We start from the raw sequence: 15,882 nt of genomic DNA on the forward strand, positions 1-15,882 counted from the left end.
CAGCACTAGATATCAAGAGTGAGAAAGCTAGAGATTTAGCAACTGTAGATTATTCTTTAGCCTGCATGTTTGTCATACCTATTGCAGGAGTTAGGGATTCCAGAATATTCTTTTTTTTTTTTTCCTCAAAATCTGTAGTTACTGACAAACAAGAAGCTTCACCTATGAATAAAGTAGAAAAATTGAGCTAATTTCAAAAGAGACCTACCAAGCTGAAAGTAGGCAACAACAGAACGTTAAGAACCACAATAATAGCAAGGGCCAATAATCTGCTCTGTAGAGACGGGATTTCCCTCAGGTTGTGCTAATGCACCCAATTAAGAAGCACAAAGACCATCCTGATATTCTTAGTCTGTATTTGAAAAGAAAAAAAAAAACAAACTGTGTCCCTGGGGATCACAGACTGTTAAAATGGCAGAAGAAAAGTTCAAGCTCTGTTACTGTGTTGTGGAAGAGATTTGTAAGACATGACAGCCGAGGACACCATTAGGAATTCAAGTGGCTGGTGGAACATTCACTCCTGAGCTGACACAAGTTGTTGGAGCCTCCTGGACACAGTGATTATCCTGAAATTGATGCAAGGCCATTTTGTATACAGTTCTTTAACTGGCCATAGAATATACCTATCCCTCTCAGAAAGCTTGGAGACTCACACCGAGGTGTCAGAGAAGCAGTATTTTGTTCTGCATTTTTTCTGTTATTATGTTATTGATAGAAATTTTGGACAACCATTACAAACATTTTCCTTCAGCATTTTAATCCTGATCACAGCCATGATAATCTAAGAGAGAAGGAGCACTGAAGACTCTCAGGTATGGGTGCTCCAGACGACAGCCTGCAGGATTTCCTCTAACCTATCCCTTTCTCTTGCAGGAACTCTTGCATCCACGTTGACTAGATGCCCTATTGCACCTGTACAAAGCCAAGAACATTGAACCATCAACCACCGCCTCGCACAGGCTGTAATTGAGGTCTGAACTGCAGTATTAAATGATTGTTCTGCCCTACTTAACACACAGCCTGCAAACACAGGCACTCTGTTCCACAAACATAACCTAACATTACATCTTGCCTTCTCCCCTAGCTAATGCTTCTGCCCTGGATTAATCTTCATCTGTTTCAGGAACAGAAGATGGAACAGGAAATAAAACTTACATTGCTCCAAGCACTACCTGAACAAGGACTCAAAATCAGTGATATAAGATTAAAGACTTAGCAATGTAAAGACAAAGCAATATCAAAAACCAAAGAGATTAGAACATTAAGCAATTCAGAACAGAGATTCTGAATCTGTTCTCCTATACCACATCAATCTGGAAACGAGTGAGATTATTCCCTTACTCGACCCAAAATAATAGTAAAGCTAGTCAGTGTATTGCCCCACACAGTAGTGCATTAATTAAGTACAGCAGTGCATTAGTATGCCCTATGTTACAGACAGGAGCGCAGTCTATACCTCTCTTTAGAAGTTCTGTCCTGAAGAATCTGATGACTACTTTCACAAGTCTACTCCCTCAGGAAAAATGTGCTTGTTCTGGTCTTTGGTGGTCTGTTGCAATATTCCCAACCCTGTAATCAACAATGAAGTACAGACATAACCTTACTGCCGGCTGAAGACATGGACCTCGCGATACTGTACATATGACCAAGCACACACACAAAACCTGCTTCTTAACATCCTGAAAAGCACTTATAATTAACAAGAACAAAAATGGTATATATGGTATCAAGAATACTGAGTGATCTAAAACACATTAAAACACTGAGTAGGTCCTTACATTTTACTTTTTCAATTCCTTTCTTTACACTAATTTTCAGAACCCAGATGTCACATCTGCTACAGAAGGACACTTATATTTCAAATAGTGACAGGGGCATGGTGCAACTCAGAAAAAGATCACAACCCTCCCGTCACTTCAGTCTCTCCAGTCCAAATCTCATCTTGTTTTTGACCACGCTGATCAGATCTTATGACTAGTGATCATTAGCATGAGGATCTTCATTTATAGATGGAACACATCCATATTTCACAGAATCATAGAATATGATTCAGTGTTTACACAATGCAGTAGGATACATGGTAGGAAATATGTTACCCTCTCTTCTCTACATTGAGCCAAGCATATTGCTGTCATTCAAACAAACAGAAGAGAAAAAGCAGAGGCCCAGAACATTTAATATACAGATCCTTCAACTACAGCACCAGAGGAAATTTTAGCCTGGCTCTTCAGAAATACAGTTCTAAAAGTAGCACTTAGTGGGTAAAAGTGTATAAAATCACTACCACCACCATTCAGGAAACTAAGAGTTACACCCAGCCTAAACCACAAAATATCAAGTTAGTGTTATATTCCAAAGTAGTTATCTAGCTGCAGAAGAAGGCTGTGACAGTGTGGTTAGAAGATGAATGCCTGTGTATTTGACTGTTTGATTGGTGATGGTACCCTCCTTGCTATACAGGTAAAAAGACTCTTCCCGAAACGTGCCACATCTCCGAACAGTGGCCACTGACTTCAGATAACCCTTTCACCAACATTGACTTGACATTCAGAAAATGAGGACTTTAGAATAGACCTTTCCTATACAAACAAGATCGATTACTCCCTGCCAGATGAGGGATGCTCAGGTGGGAATACTGAGGAAAGGATTTGCCAGTGACTGAAGAGAATCATGCTGACACCTTGCAGGGTCTGCAAGAGAATGTTAGCGTGGACCTCTTGACCCTGCTTAAACTGTAAGAAATGCTAAGGTATGTTATTTTACCCCTCCTCCCCTGAATATATTTCTATAGATAGCAAAAACAGAACTACAAAGGCCTACAAAGGATGCACGATGCCAGGTTATCCGGAAAAGGTCTCTCTGGATCAGATTGCTAGCCTGCAAGCAAGACCCATGGGTTCTGCTTGGAAGTCAATCATGCTGCTTTAAAGACACCCAGGAAAAAGCAGAGGTGGATCTTCAAGGCAGCTGGTTCTGTAACTGTGGTATATCTTTTCATCTAAAACACTTAGAATTTATTCACAGGTGCTGATACAACAGGTGTAAAAGGTAATGGTTGCCCAGGAAGCAAGGGTTGTAGGAAAGAAAGGCCGTTTAGCAATATATCATCATACATGCTTGGCCACAGCTATCGCTGAAAAGTATTCCATTTGATGATTTGGGAATGGAACATGCAGAGTTCATGTAATGAGTGTAAGTGATAGATTTAAATTTACCGTTGTAGGATTTTTTTATGGTCTAGCCATAAAAATGAAGCCTAATTATTCAAGCCTTTTCTTGAGCATATACATATCTATACATACATATATAGATGCAGTATTTAATCTAGTTTCTTTTGCTTCATTTCCAGCAATTTTTCCAACTGTCTAGAAGAACAAGCTTACCAAAAGACACAAACTTCAACCATGCTCTGATAGCAATTCTAAAAAGACAAACGTAATACTGGTGCCTGCAGACTCCCAGCTGCCCAGCTATGCTGTCCTTCATTTCTGTGCCTGTACCTCTGATCACAGCTCTGCCAAGCCCACAAATGGAGGTATGGTTCTTTTTCTTTTGATAGAGCAAGCTCTGCAAGGATGTTGTTAGTAGGTTTTTTAATATTCAGTTAAAAACCTCTCCTAGTCAACAGTTCATATGGCTAAGCATCTAACCTTTGACTTAGTTCAATTTAAATATATTTTCAATGGAAACAAGCTCATCCCTACACTCACTAGGAAGCTATAGTACATACCATAGCAAAGAGCAAGAGGACGTTAGCAGCTTTTTAACCACACACAAATACTGCAGAATTCGGCAAGCTTGCTGTTCCCATTTCTATCACACCTCTACATGCTTTCGCAGTCTTTCATCACTCCAAAGCTAAATGTGAACAGTTACACATGTGAAACTCAGATGTCAAGAAAGATGAGAATTCAGTGGCACAGGCTGTGCACACTATGCAAATTGTTATTTTCATAAGAAACATTAAGTAGCACCTCGTCTCCGAGACAGCATTTGCAAAGGCAACAGGTGGAAATTTGGTTTTTGACAGCATATTTTTTTCACCTAATATGAAACACGTAGAAGACTTGTAACGGGATGTAAGTTGCTCAGTCTTCAGGAAATTCCACTGGTGCTCTCTGGAGCACTGGTTTAGGAAAAGAAAAAGGAAAAAGAGAAAGTAGGAACTGGAGCTGGCTAAGCAGAATATTACTTCTGGATTCTACGCTAACAGATGCATTAGAATGACACAACCTCCAGAGCAGAAGTGTGGAGACCTGAACATTTGTATATATACTCTCTTGCTCAAGAGAGAACATATGGAAATAGAGTTGAACAAAAATTGTAAAGATTAATTTTGAAAAAATGGAAAAATCAGCTTGTCGTATTTGCTTAGTATAAAAAAAATAACATCTCACATTACTGTCTATACAGAAGGTCATTTAGATTTCCTAAACTTTAGTAAGAGGGACTTCAGTAAAAAACTGATTTTAAGTATGAAAAACACATTTCCTTGCTTATGTAACTAGTATTTCTCAGCAGGAACATTTTCAAATCTGGAGTTAGTTCTTGCACTGGCAACTTCGCTTTATTTTTATATTTTCTGTAGCTGAAAGAAGAAAGCAGACTTCTCTGGCCCAAGGCATTTCTATCTCAATTGTCATGCACTGCTGTGCTAGGGCAATGCTTTTTGCAAAAGCAGATTTATTTTTTGATTTTTAATTAAACAGACTATTGTAATGTTCTTCTTAAAAAAATAATCTGATTTTCTTTAAAAGCACAACAACAAGAACACTTATAAGCCACTATTGCTTTATCTCCTACCCAGCCCCTTTCACACTGGTCTACTTCCTAGGTTGTTTATTTACAGTTCCCTTCACAAACACATGAAACAGAAACACATTGAGCTAATCAACTGATGTCGATCCACCAAACTCTCTTACAGTTGATCAGTGATGAATACAAGTGGTTGGTTGCACAGTTAACCAGTTAGTAACCCCCCCCCCAACCATCCCCAAAAAGGGGCTTAAGATTCTGTCAGATTCAGCCCTCCAGCCCATTCCTGAATCTGTTATGCACAAAATAGGCAGTTCTCCCATCTACAGTGCAACACAGCTCATAGAACAGTTTGGATCTCAAAGAAACATCTGTGGAAATGTATTGTGACTTCTATTGTCCTTTGATAGGTGTTGTATCAAACTCTGCACAGTTATCTCGGTGCTTTGGCATCTCGGCTCTAATGTTTGGGGGGGTTTCCTCAACTTCTTCCTCCCACTGTTATCATCTTTATCTTTCTAGATGTAATCTGCTGCTTCTTCCATCAATGCATCCAACTCAGTCTTCAAACAAAGACATCAAGAATATGGTACTTGGAAGTGTCAGTCAAAGACAGAAAACAGAACTCTTTATATTTGTTGGCAGTATCTATGTTCATGCTGTGTTATAATCTCTAATAGGGGCAGCCACAAGAATAAAACCTAAGTCCATGGAAGTGGAACTGTAAATTCCACACTAACTAGTTTGAACTGAAAGGATATTGGCAGCTTAGGCATGTGTATAGTTACCGTCTTACTCACAGGTGAAATCACTGGAAAGCTTTTTGGCTGAACATCCATCTGGCCACTTTTAGAGAGCAATAAAGACATAGGCACCAGCAAACAGCAAGGGGGATTACAGAATTTGGTAGCACGTGTTAACATTTTATAATTTGTGGATGCAGCAACCAGTGATCCAGGCAAAGCTGATGAAAGTAATGATGTCCTGCCTCATCCACTGCTCCAGGTATAGTACTGCAACCTTTCCAGTGCTTGCAAAAGTTAATGGAGTCTCCGTTTGCTAACTGGAAGTATGTATAGCCTAAGAAACCTCATTTCATATGGCACAGCTAGGTACAGATTACAGGACTCCACTGAGATGAAGTGTGAAACTACATTTGTGAGCAGCACTGAGAGCAACCGATAAAACACAGACACAATCTAGATTTTACACTGTGTAGTGTTAAAGGCATTTCCTTTTACCCACAGTGAACAACAGTCTACAAGTCTTTATCACCCCTGGATATGAAATACGAGGAGGCTTCTAGCTCTGGAGGCCGAAAAACCTACAACAGCCTAACCACCCATGTATCCATCAAGGAGGTCATTAGAAGTATGTGAGCAGTTTTCCATCAAACTGTCCAGTAAGAGCTGAACATTTTAATCCCCTCTGTGGACACTCATGTATGTGGCAAGGAACCAAATACTTCTTAAGTGACCAAGATGCTGCAAAAGAGTGACAAAGAAAGGAGAAAAAAAGAAGCGAAAAGAAGAGAAAAGAAGTGAAAGACTGTCCTTGGAGATGAAAAGGAGAAAGCATCAGCTAACAGAAATCTTCTGAGTTACTGCCAGACTGGCTTTGAGCTGCAGCAAAGGAGGACTTTTTAAGACCTCAAGCCCCAACTCCTTTCTTTCAAGAAAGTCATGCTATTTGTAAAAATATTACGTATGCCATATCTTAGGCAGTTGAGAGGACTGATTTTTTCATTCAAAAGTTTTGCATATGTACAGTTACACAACAGCTTTTCAATTTCAGGGCTATTAACTCAATTTCTGATTCTTCTTCCTCTTAACAAAGAGCCAGTCCTTGTTGTAAGCAAATACCTATAAAGAGTCTTTTGTGTAATCTAACTTGCTGAATTTATCAAATTACTTTCACTCTAATAATATGGACTATTGCAGAAGGTATACAAAATTTCCTAGGGAAACGCTGAAACACAAAGCTGGAAATGTGGTAGAAGATGTATTGTGAATTAAAGGAAGCACCTGTGAGCCAGTGGTGGATAGGTCCTCACCTGGAGGATCCTGGAAGTGGCATCCACATTATCTTGAGAAAAGCTGGAGGGAAAACATAGTAGGGAAAAGACAGGGATAAGTCTATCATGCATCCTGCTCTATGGACACATCCTCCTCCTTTTCTGCATAGGCAGGAGGCCACTCTCATGCTTTTTGTTTCTGTCAGGGAGGTCACATTGCTGGCAGTCTTAATATTGAACCTGGAGTCTCCCAAGCTAAAAGCATGAGCTGACACAACCTGAAATAATGAGCTAACACTTTCTGGCTAGGGCAACAGCTAACTGGTAACTTTCTGGGGGTTGCACACAGAGGGAGATGTACATCAGGCTCACTGAGAAGTTTCAGTTGTCCAATTTTGGAGTTTAATGCTAGTAAGCCTACATAAAAAGAACATGCAGAGGACAATTTCTGCCAAGTTGCTGTCAATTTGGGTAAAATCAGAGCCCTTGCAATAAAAGCTGAAATCAGAGCGGACAATGTATGTTCGAGTCTGAAAGCCCAGTGACTTTTCTTTCATCTGTCCAGCCCAGCCATACCACAGGCATTTGTTTTAACAAGCAGCTTGAGATACACATTTAAAACACTTACTTCCCTCACTCAAAAATGTTCAGATGAAGGCTTTTCATTTAATGCTGGGGAATGACTAGTAGTACCTTAAAGGTTTGAGCTGTTGAAGCATTACTTGCCAGAGATTTGTGACTTGTAACACTAAATAAATACACTTATCAATTATAAGAGCTTTTTGCTCTGCAAATGCAGGGAGGTGCCTCAGATTTCCAGTAATTCCTCTTCACCCAGTTCTACATGCTCACCAGGTCTTTTTATTACAGCTCTAGGGATTCCACACATTCAGGCACTGATAGTAAGAAGATTGGTTAGTGATGTGACCAAAGGGAACTGGAAGCCAGGGTTACAACATACTTCTCTGCTTGAGGCTAACATTAATTTTCAGACTTCTTGCTATCAATCCAATCATGTTTTTAAACAATATAGCTCTCAGCTAACTAATACATAGGTACCAACATGCTAGTGACTTCCCTTTGGAAGGCTCTTCTCCAGTCTGTGTGCTAGTCACAAACACATTGATTGACAGGCAGCATTTTTGTCTCTGATGCTTTTTTTTTTTTGATACCACTGGAGAACTCTGGGTCTAAGAAGGGGACACTGTACCTGCACCATCGGGAAGCTGCTCTCCTTTAATGGTTCATTACACCTTCAGCCTGAGAAGTTTCTAAACACAAAGCAAAGCTTGTTTTTAAAGGGTTGAATCAACTGATTAATATTTGCCATGGGCTCTGTCAAAGTGGCATGTATGGCAGGGAATCTGTCATTCATTTTGCTCTCTGGGAAGATCTCCTGATGCCAAGGCTATAGATAACAGTAGTAAGGCTTTCAGACAAGGATCTTCCCCTTGATTATCAATCTGTCCTTACAGAAGGCCAGGATCAACCTGAACAATTTACACTGGCAGTCTGACAATGTTTGCACAATGCCTATTTGCATTACACCTTGCTCATACCAACACAATGAGCTACTGGCTTTCATTATCACTAAATATATTACCAAGCTTGAAAGAATGTGGCTGTTTGAAATCAAGGAGGATCCCATAGCAATCCTCTGCTGAGCACAACTAATATTCCTTCTGCAAAGTAGCTGCACTTGTTTTAAAACCTCAAAACCAGAGTCAGCCTGAACTGTGATAGGAAAAATGGGACTGAGATACAGCATGGAACCACTACAATTACGCGTTAGCAAACACCAGTTCACACAGGGCTCTGAACCGGAAGGCTGACGTTCATTTTACTTGCTTACGCAGCTTCTTAGCTTGCTTCTACAAGAACAACACTCATCTGCCAAAAATCTTCTATATTTAAGGGCTATGTCATTTCTATCCAAACATCATCAATTTCTTATAACGAGCTTATAAAATATCAAGAATACCTGAACATTTTAAAGAAATATTCAATGCAATATTCAATGCAAATAATTAATGAAATTATAGGTTCTAGGTAATTAATTTGAGTTATGAATGCAATCTATTATGTAATCAGTGACTCCCCATTAATGAGTGGCCTATGGTTTTCTTGGTCCTCAAAACATTTAAAAGGTTTGCCCACAAAAATCCTAAGTGAAGGCAACATATCAGTCTGTGACATGTTTTTAACAAACACTTATTTGTTATAGGCATAAATATGTTCTGATGTCTGATGAAGTCAGAAAACATACTGTATTTCTGAGTCTGGAAATGGAGAAAGAGTACATGATACTGTTTCTATTGTAGCTGGCATTGAACCTGGGCTGCTGAAGATCTGCACTCCCTGTGTTGACTACCTGCTTACTAACAGCTCTTTTGACTGTAAAAAAAAAAAAAGTTAATTTTATTGGTGTATGCATAAGCTCCTTGAGGCAGACCCTCTCTCCCCAGTACTTCTACAGCTCTAAAGTAGGGGTTCTCTCCTTTGATGTAATTGAGGTCTCCGCAGATAATTGTAAATAAATTATGACTAGTGACCTGCAAAACAAATCAAGGCAAGATATGTACAGTGTATTTCTTCCTTTCATCTGTTTTTGAAGGGCTTTACATACCTGAAGAACAGATTCAGTGATGCACATACATTTCTAACACTTCCACATGACTGGGAGTGAACTCTGTCCTGATCTTCTAGATTATGTACTAGCTATGCACATTACCTCCCCTTTCTGCATCAGTCTTACGGCACATTTAATTCAATTGCTATGTTTTGCATTTTCTGTGTTTTCATTTGTATGAACCTACCCTATATGCCTCCTAAATAAGAACTAGCTGGATATGTAAAACAAAAATTAAAAATTAACCACGTGAGATTATGGGAATATTGCTGATCTCCCTAAATCCTGAGATAAACTCTTCCAAAGAAATGAATGTTCGAATGTCTTCATTTCAACAGTTTCACAGGAAATATACCTTGATGTCAGGTTTCTTTCTGGATTTTGAATTCACATGACACTTCCAGGCTTTTCTTCATGCATAGTAATTTAAACAAACAACCTTACCCTACCCCGCCAAAGCTGAGATTCTCATTCGCTCATGTTGCTCTAGAAGCTGGGTCTCACTGAAAATCATTCTGTAACACATGACAAATGCTCAAACTGAGCAAGCTGGCAGAACTGGCACAATAAGGTGAAACAGACAGTGTTTCAACCATGTGCATTATTGCTTAACAGTCACAACAATAAACCTTTATTGAGAGATTCATAGTCTTTCACATAGAAAAAAATAAGAGTGTTGCGCTGCTGGGCCCACTGACTGTGAACAGAACCTAGACACAGAACTGGCATCCCCAAACCAACAGATGGTACATTTCCATGTCAGGGAGGGGACCTCTGATAATTCACAGCATGCAAGTTACCCGGTTTATTTCCTGCACTGTAACTGTTTCAGCATTTTTGGCCATGGGAATTTTGCAGTTTGTCATTCTAGGCAAGAAGAATTATTAAACCAAGCAACCACCTGACCAATCAGAATGAGCTATGAAATCCAAGACGCTTTATCATATCAGGACAACATATCACTGCGCTTATCTCTCCCAGTAAGAACACAAGTTTGTCTGTGAATGTTCCAGGTGAAACACCGGTGGAGATTAACTTTTAAAAATTCTTAGGCAGAGATCTGATATGAACATTTCAATCTGTTATATTTATTAGTTTTATTTGTTATTCAAATCTTTTTTTTTCAGATGGTGCTATGGGATTTTACCTTTTGCTCATTCTTCACTGAGGTCATAGCCTAAAACACTATGCTTAGGTTTCAGAAGCCATAACAGGGTAATGACTATTTCCTTTGCTCATGTCTGGAAATAAATGGGGCAATTCCATTTTTCTCTGTGGATGTGAACACTTGCAATTTTGCTATTCTGAACAAAACACAGTTCACCTCACCACTACCCAATGCTCACATGAATTTAAATACAGCAGAGAGAATGAGCTGTAGCATTTTATCCTCCACTGACACTACGAGCTCAATTTCATTGACACGTGGCTCAATTTCTTACTCTACCAGATACCCTTAGTGCTATGGAACTTAAAGACCCAAAGCCTCAGCTGGAAACTAAGTTGCTGCAAGGTGCTTCATCGTTCTGGTCTTCTACAGAACTTCTGTGAATGGCATTTAAACTGAAAATGTTTCTAGTGTCTTCTCTCATGTAACAATAAATAAATAAAAAATAATAAAAAACAAAAACACACCACACAAACAAAAGCAAAGCAATAAAAACATGCCAACACAAAAAGTCACCCAAAACCAAAACCCACAAACTGTCAAACACAAAAACCTCAAAAAAGCTTTGTCAGAGTATCTGAGAAAGCCATATTTATTCTAATAACTGCCACGTTGAATCAGAGTTCGTATTACTGCATCTAACCAGTGCTAACTGTCCCTCCACGTTCAGAGAAGCATCTCCAATAACCAACCAACTGAGGCGACGTCTGGAGGCACTGGGCAGCAGCAGCACACAACTTCCTCTCTGAATCTCTATGGAAGAGACCTGTGAAAGGCAGAGCTCTTCAGCACATTTTTTTTTTTTTTTTTAAGGGTAAAAACAGGGAAGCCTCAAATCCAGCTGCTTAAAATCTGGAGCTGGTTTCCAACTTCCAAAGAACATTTCACACAGCTTTATTTTGCCTCTCTGTAAAGACCTTTAAGGACTGTTTCTACAACAACAACCAAAATGACAGAAACTTCATAGCCCCAGCTCACCTGTTTGGAAGGGAGTCTCAAACCCACCCCCCGCTATTGTATGATCATCAAATCTGACCATAACTGGCTTCCAACTTTGACCTCATCAGCTACTCAGAAACCCCTGTCCGAACACTTTCCGGCTGGTTTTCATGCATGCAGATGTCTTCATTTCCTGTTAAGTATACCAGAGAATGTGACTCTTTCTCATCTCTGATTATTCAGATAGTTCCATGCTTGACCACAAAACAAGTAAAAAAACGAGTACAAGTAATACTACAAGTAATACATCTTTAATACTAGCCTGTTCACCACTCCCTATACACAGCTGTGCTAACTGGATTTAAAAATGTCTGAGATTTAAAAATACTTACTTCCTTTGTCATAGTTTGTTTAAAGATTGCTGCCATCTGCAATTCATAAATGCCAAAAGCCCCATGTCAAGTTCCTCTTGCTTCTAACCTGCCCTCAGGCACTGAAATTGGCTCCTGATGCTTTTAAAGAGAGGGAAACTCCCAAAAAAGTCACTCAAACCCAGGGAGATGTGTCTCATTGACCCCTTCTCCTGTTCCCCATCTCAGAGAGAATCAAAGACTATCCCGAGTTGGAAGGAACCCACAAGGATTGCTGCGTCCAGCTCCTGGCTCCTTTTATTACAACAGTTCAAGGACCAAAATGCCAAAGCACACAGAAGACTTACTTCTAGAGAAGGAAGTTACTATGCCAGAATGAAAAACATTCCTTACTCCATACCTGGATACAAAGCCAATCCATAGCTGAACACTGGGGATACAGGAAACACAACATGACTCGAAAAACTCCTGTTTTTAAAGCTGAAAAAAGGGGAACAAATTCGGCCAAATGCTATAAGGCTTTGAAATTCACCATGATATACAAATTTCTGCATCTTTTCCAGGAGAAAAGCAAGAAAAAAGAACACTTCTAACTTTTTCCAAGCTACTCCTGCCTTTTGAGCCTTTTAAACTTTGCTGATGCAGGAGCTGTGAAAAGTCAGAGTTTCTTCTGGGAACATGTGCCTGCTGCTTTATGTTGACACTAGGAGATAAAAATAGCTGTGAGCTGTATCAATAGCTATTTTCAGAATGGATGGAGTCAGGCATGGTGGTATTAATTCCTGAAAGCAGGAAAGGGAGGCAGCATAATTAGCCCAAATGAAATATGAGAAATCCTTCATGTAAGAAAGGCTGTACAATGTCTAGAAAGGAAAAGCTAGCCTATGCAACTTCTCATAGCGAGGTAAGGTCAACAATTCTGTCTGGATTTCCAGCTCTCTGACATCACCAGCTCTTTAAATCACAGTGAGCTGAGAGAAAGGAAAATGTTGATAATCCTTTGATGTCATCCCTGAACATGGCCTCCTCTTTTGACTTGCTTTATCCAGAGGATAAAAAACACTCCACATTCTTCATTTTTGCCACTAACACCGATGTTAACCCACCAGGCTGTTCATTGCTCCGCTGTGCTTCTACTTGTTTTATTGAGAAAGGCAATGGGATGGAGACGGCAGGGAGACAAGAAAAAAATCTCAATCTTAAAACCAGTTTTATATCAACCTCAGCAGCCATAAGAGCAGTCTGATGGTGCTAACTCCCCAGTAGCTGTAATTACAGAGGTAATGAGAATAAAGATGCTCTGTCAGCCTCTCCCTCCTGTTTCTGCCCAAGACAGCAAATAGCACTGCATAGGGCCAACTATGCTGACTCTATGTCCAGCAGTAAGTATCTCTAGCACATGGTAAGCTTCTACTTCTTGATATTTTGAAAATACACAGCTGGTCTACATATCTTCTGTGCCAACAGATATTGGACAAAAGAAATTCAATCTTGTTTACCCACCTCTGTTAATGTAACTCCTGGATTTTCTACAGATGCCTCTACTTTTGTATCCACCATGCACATTCTACTTTGCTCCAGGCTTGAACACTGAAAAATCTGTTCTGTAGCTGCCTGTGTATTCCATGGGCATGCTCTTTAATCTGCAAAAGCAACAAACAATACATTATATTTTCCTCTAAGGTCATCCCCTGAAAGCTGGAATGATTATACAGCCATCTCTTCAGTCTACATTTTTTGAACTTCTAGCACTATAAAGAAGTTCTATCTAGCCCCACTCATATAAATTAAGAAATAACTCCGGGAAAGCTTAAAAATGTGGGATGCATTCTATGCAGTCTCCAGACAGAAAATAGATACAGTATTTATGAAGCCTTTTGTGTCCACACAAACCTAACAAAAGGACACAGAACAGCTTAATTTTTTATTGTACATGAATTTTCCTGTGTATCTGTGACTATCTTCTGCTTGAGGAGTATCATAAATAAACTCCTTAAAAGATAAGTACAGACAGAGGAAAAAAAAAAAAAGGCAGTATAACTGAGAGAAAAAAAATCAGCAGCATCTTAGATCAGTACTTTTAGGGACAGCAAATCAGTGTCCACCACCAGCCTAAAAAGGAACCTCAAAAGAGCTGTCTGAGAGCAAAACAGCAGAAGGCTATGCAAGTTAGGCCTTTCAACGTCTTGAAAAATGACAAAGAACTGTTACAAATGCCATTGCTACTGACTTTGTCTGGTTTTGTGTTTCTCACTGCAATGACGAGGAACTCCCCGTGAGTTCCTGAAGATTTATGCTCTTCCTGGGACAAAGCAAGCAAATTGCTTGAATTACCAAACTCAAATAGTAACTTGTGCACTCAGAAAATGGCTGGAAGACAGGTGTGAATTGGGAATATCTGGAGGTCTGTGATGGTACAAGGAAAACAGTTCAAAGAAAAACAAATTTCTAAAACGTACTCACCATGGAGACACAGGAAAATCATGCAAAATACCATAAATGATTATTCTGATACCAATTTACAGACAATCTTACAGGACACTGTCTTTACTTGAGCAACATGTACTGCTTCCCTGTGTTTCCTTTCCCATTATTGTTACCCTGTACCTATTACAGAGGTCAATGTATTGACCCTGTTCATGCCGACAAATAAATCACACGTGGTTCCTCTCTGACGATCCGCATTGTAAAGGGCAACAAAGTTATACCACACTCCAGATATATACAGAGACAACAAAAACTTCAAGAATCAAAACTGACTTTGAGGCTAGAAGTCACTCCACATTATCTGTCTTGTTACATGCTACCCATTTAGCTCTACCAAAGGTTCCTTCCTTTCACAGTAGTAAAGGAAAAGCAGAATAGAATCCGTCATCTTCTCAATGAACTTACAGCTTAGTCATACAAATTGGAACCTTTATTCTATTCTACACCAATGATACAGAATACTCCACATACAGAATATTCTATCCTATACCATATTCACTGCCAGTAGTCTGGCAAAACTCCCAGTTCAGTTCCCTCACTGCCTCGCAGCTGAGCTCAGGGAACCCTCTCACTTCCACATGCAGTCGTAACTTGGAAAGATATGCCAAAGAGGCCATTCCAAATGTTCACTAGCCAGGGCAGAAAAAAGAAAAATCCTAACTGCAAACCATTTCCCACCCCTTCCCTCAGGGGCTACTTCCAAAACCTACATGCGAATCTTAAGCCAGTTCAGAGGACAGAGTAACAAAACCCCTTGTCTGCCCTTCCTGCCTGGAAAGCTGGAAGGGAAGGGAACACCCTTCTCCTGATAAACTCAGCCCCAGCTTCCCCTCGGCTCCCAGCTGACCAAGATCTGCAAGGCCATCAGCAGGAATGGTAACTCCTTACTCCCCACAACACCTGTAACTCAGCTGTGTTACTACACAAAGCACACATAAGGCTATTGACTGTAAAGCCACTGGCTCAAATTCTGAGCAGGAAAACAAATGTGTAATACCTAGAATTTTTTGCATAATCGCTCAGCTATGTAGACATGGTACCCTTACAACCAAACCACTGTGGACAGAGGAGAAATGGTAGAGCCAGTACTGTTCTCTCCTGAAAACACAACTAGAGATGTTTCCTGTAGGGGAAAAAGAAAAAAAAAAAAAAAAAAAGGCATTCTTGCACCACTGGAACTTAATAACTTAATACAGTCCTTTCTTATTTTTGAAAGGAATTCACATAGTCCAGCTATAGCTTTGAACAGAAACCTCATCCATATAAAATTAGGAAAAATGTGTGAAACAATCTGAGAACTTTTAACGTAGTAAAAGCTAGATCAAAGAGAGATTTTTCCAGGACAGAAATAGCCTGTGAGGAAACAGTGGTCACCCATGAAGCAGCTTAATTTGATTCAGTGTGTATAGATCATAACAACACTTTGCACTTCTAACACAAGGATGAAATGACATTTTGCACATTCTGACTAATCAGTTTAAAAACACTTCAAGACAACACAGGCATTTTATAAACTGGG

General features: G+C 39.7%; 1 protein-coding gene across 1 annotated transcript in view; it reads right to left on the reverse strand.

The window, feature by feature from the left end:
- TLN2 (talin 2) overlaps nucleotides 1-15,882 on the reverse strand; it is a 228,549-nt gene that overhangs the window by 3,510 nt on the left and 209,157 nt on the right. The window contains exons 61-63 of the mRNA XM_048081274.2: nucleotides 13,380-13,519; nucleotides 1,457-1,569; nucleotides 79-162 (exon numbers count right to left, since the gene is read on the reverse strand). The gene's annotated coding sequence lies outside the window, so the exon portion shown is untranslated. The remainder of the gene's footprint in view (nucleotides 1-78; nucleotides 163-1,456; nucleotides 1,570-13,379; nucleotides 13,520-15,882) is intronic.

This window comes from Anser cygnoides, chromosome 11 (assembly GCF_040182565.1).
Source record: "Anser cygnoides isolate HZ-2024a breed goose chromosome 11, Taihu_goose_T2T_genome, whole genome shotgun sequence".
Classification (NCBI taxonomy): Eukaryota; Metazoa; Chordata; class Aves; order Anseriformes; family Anatidae; genus Anser; species Anser cygnoides.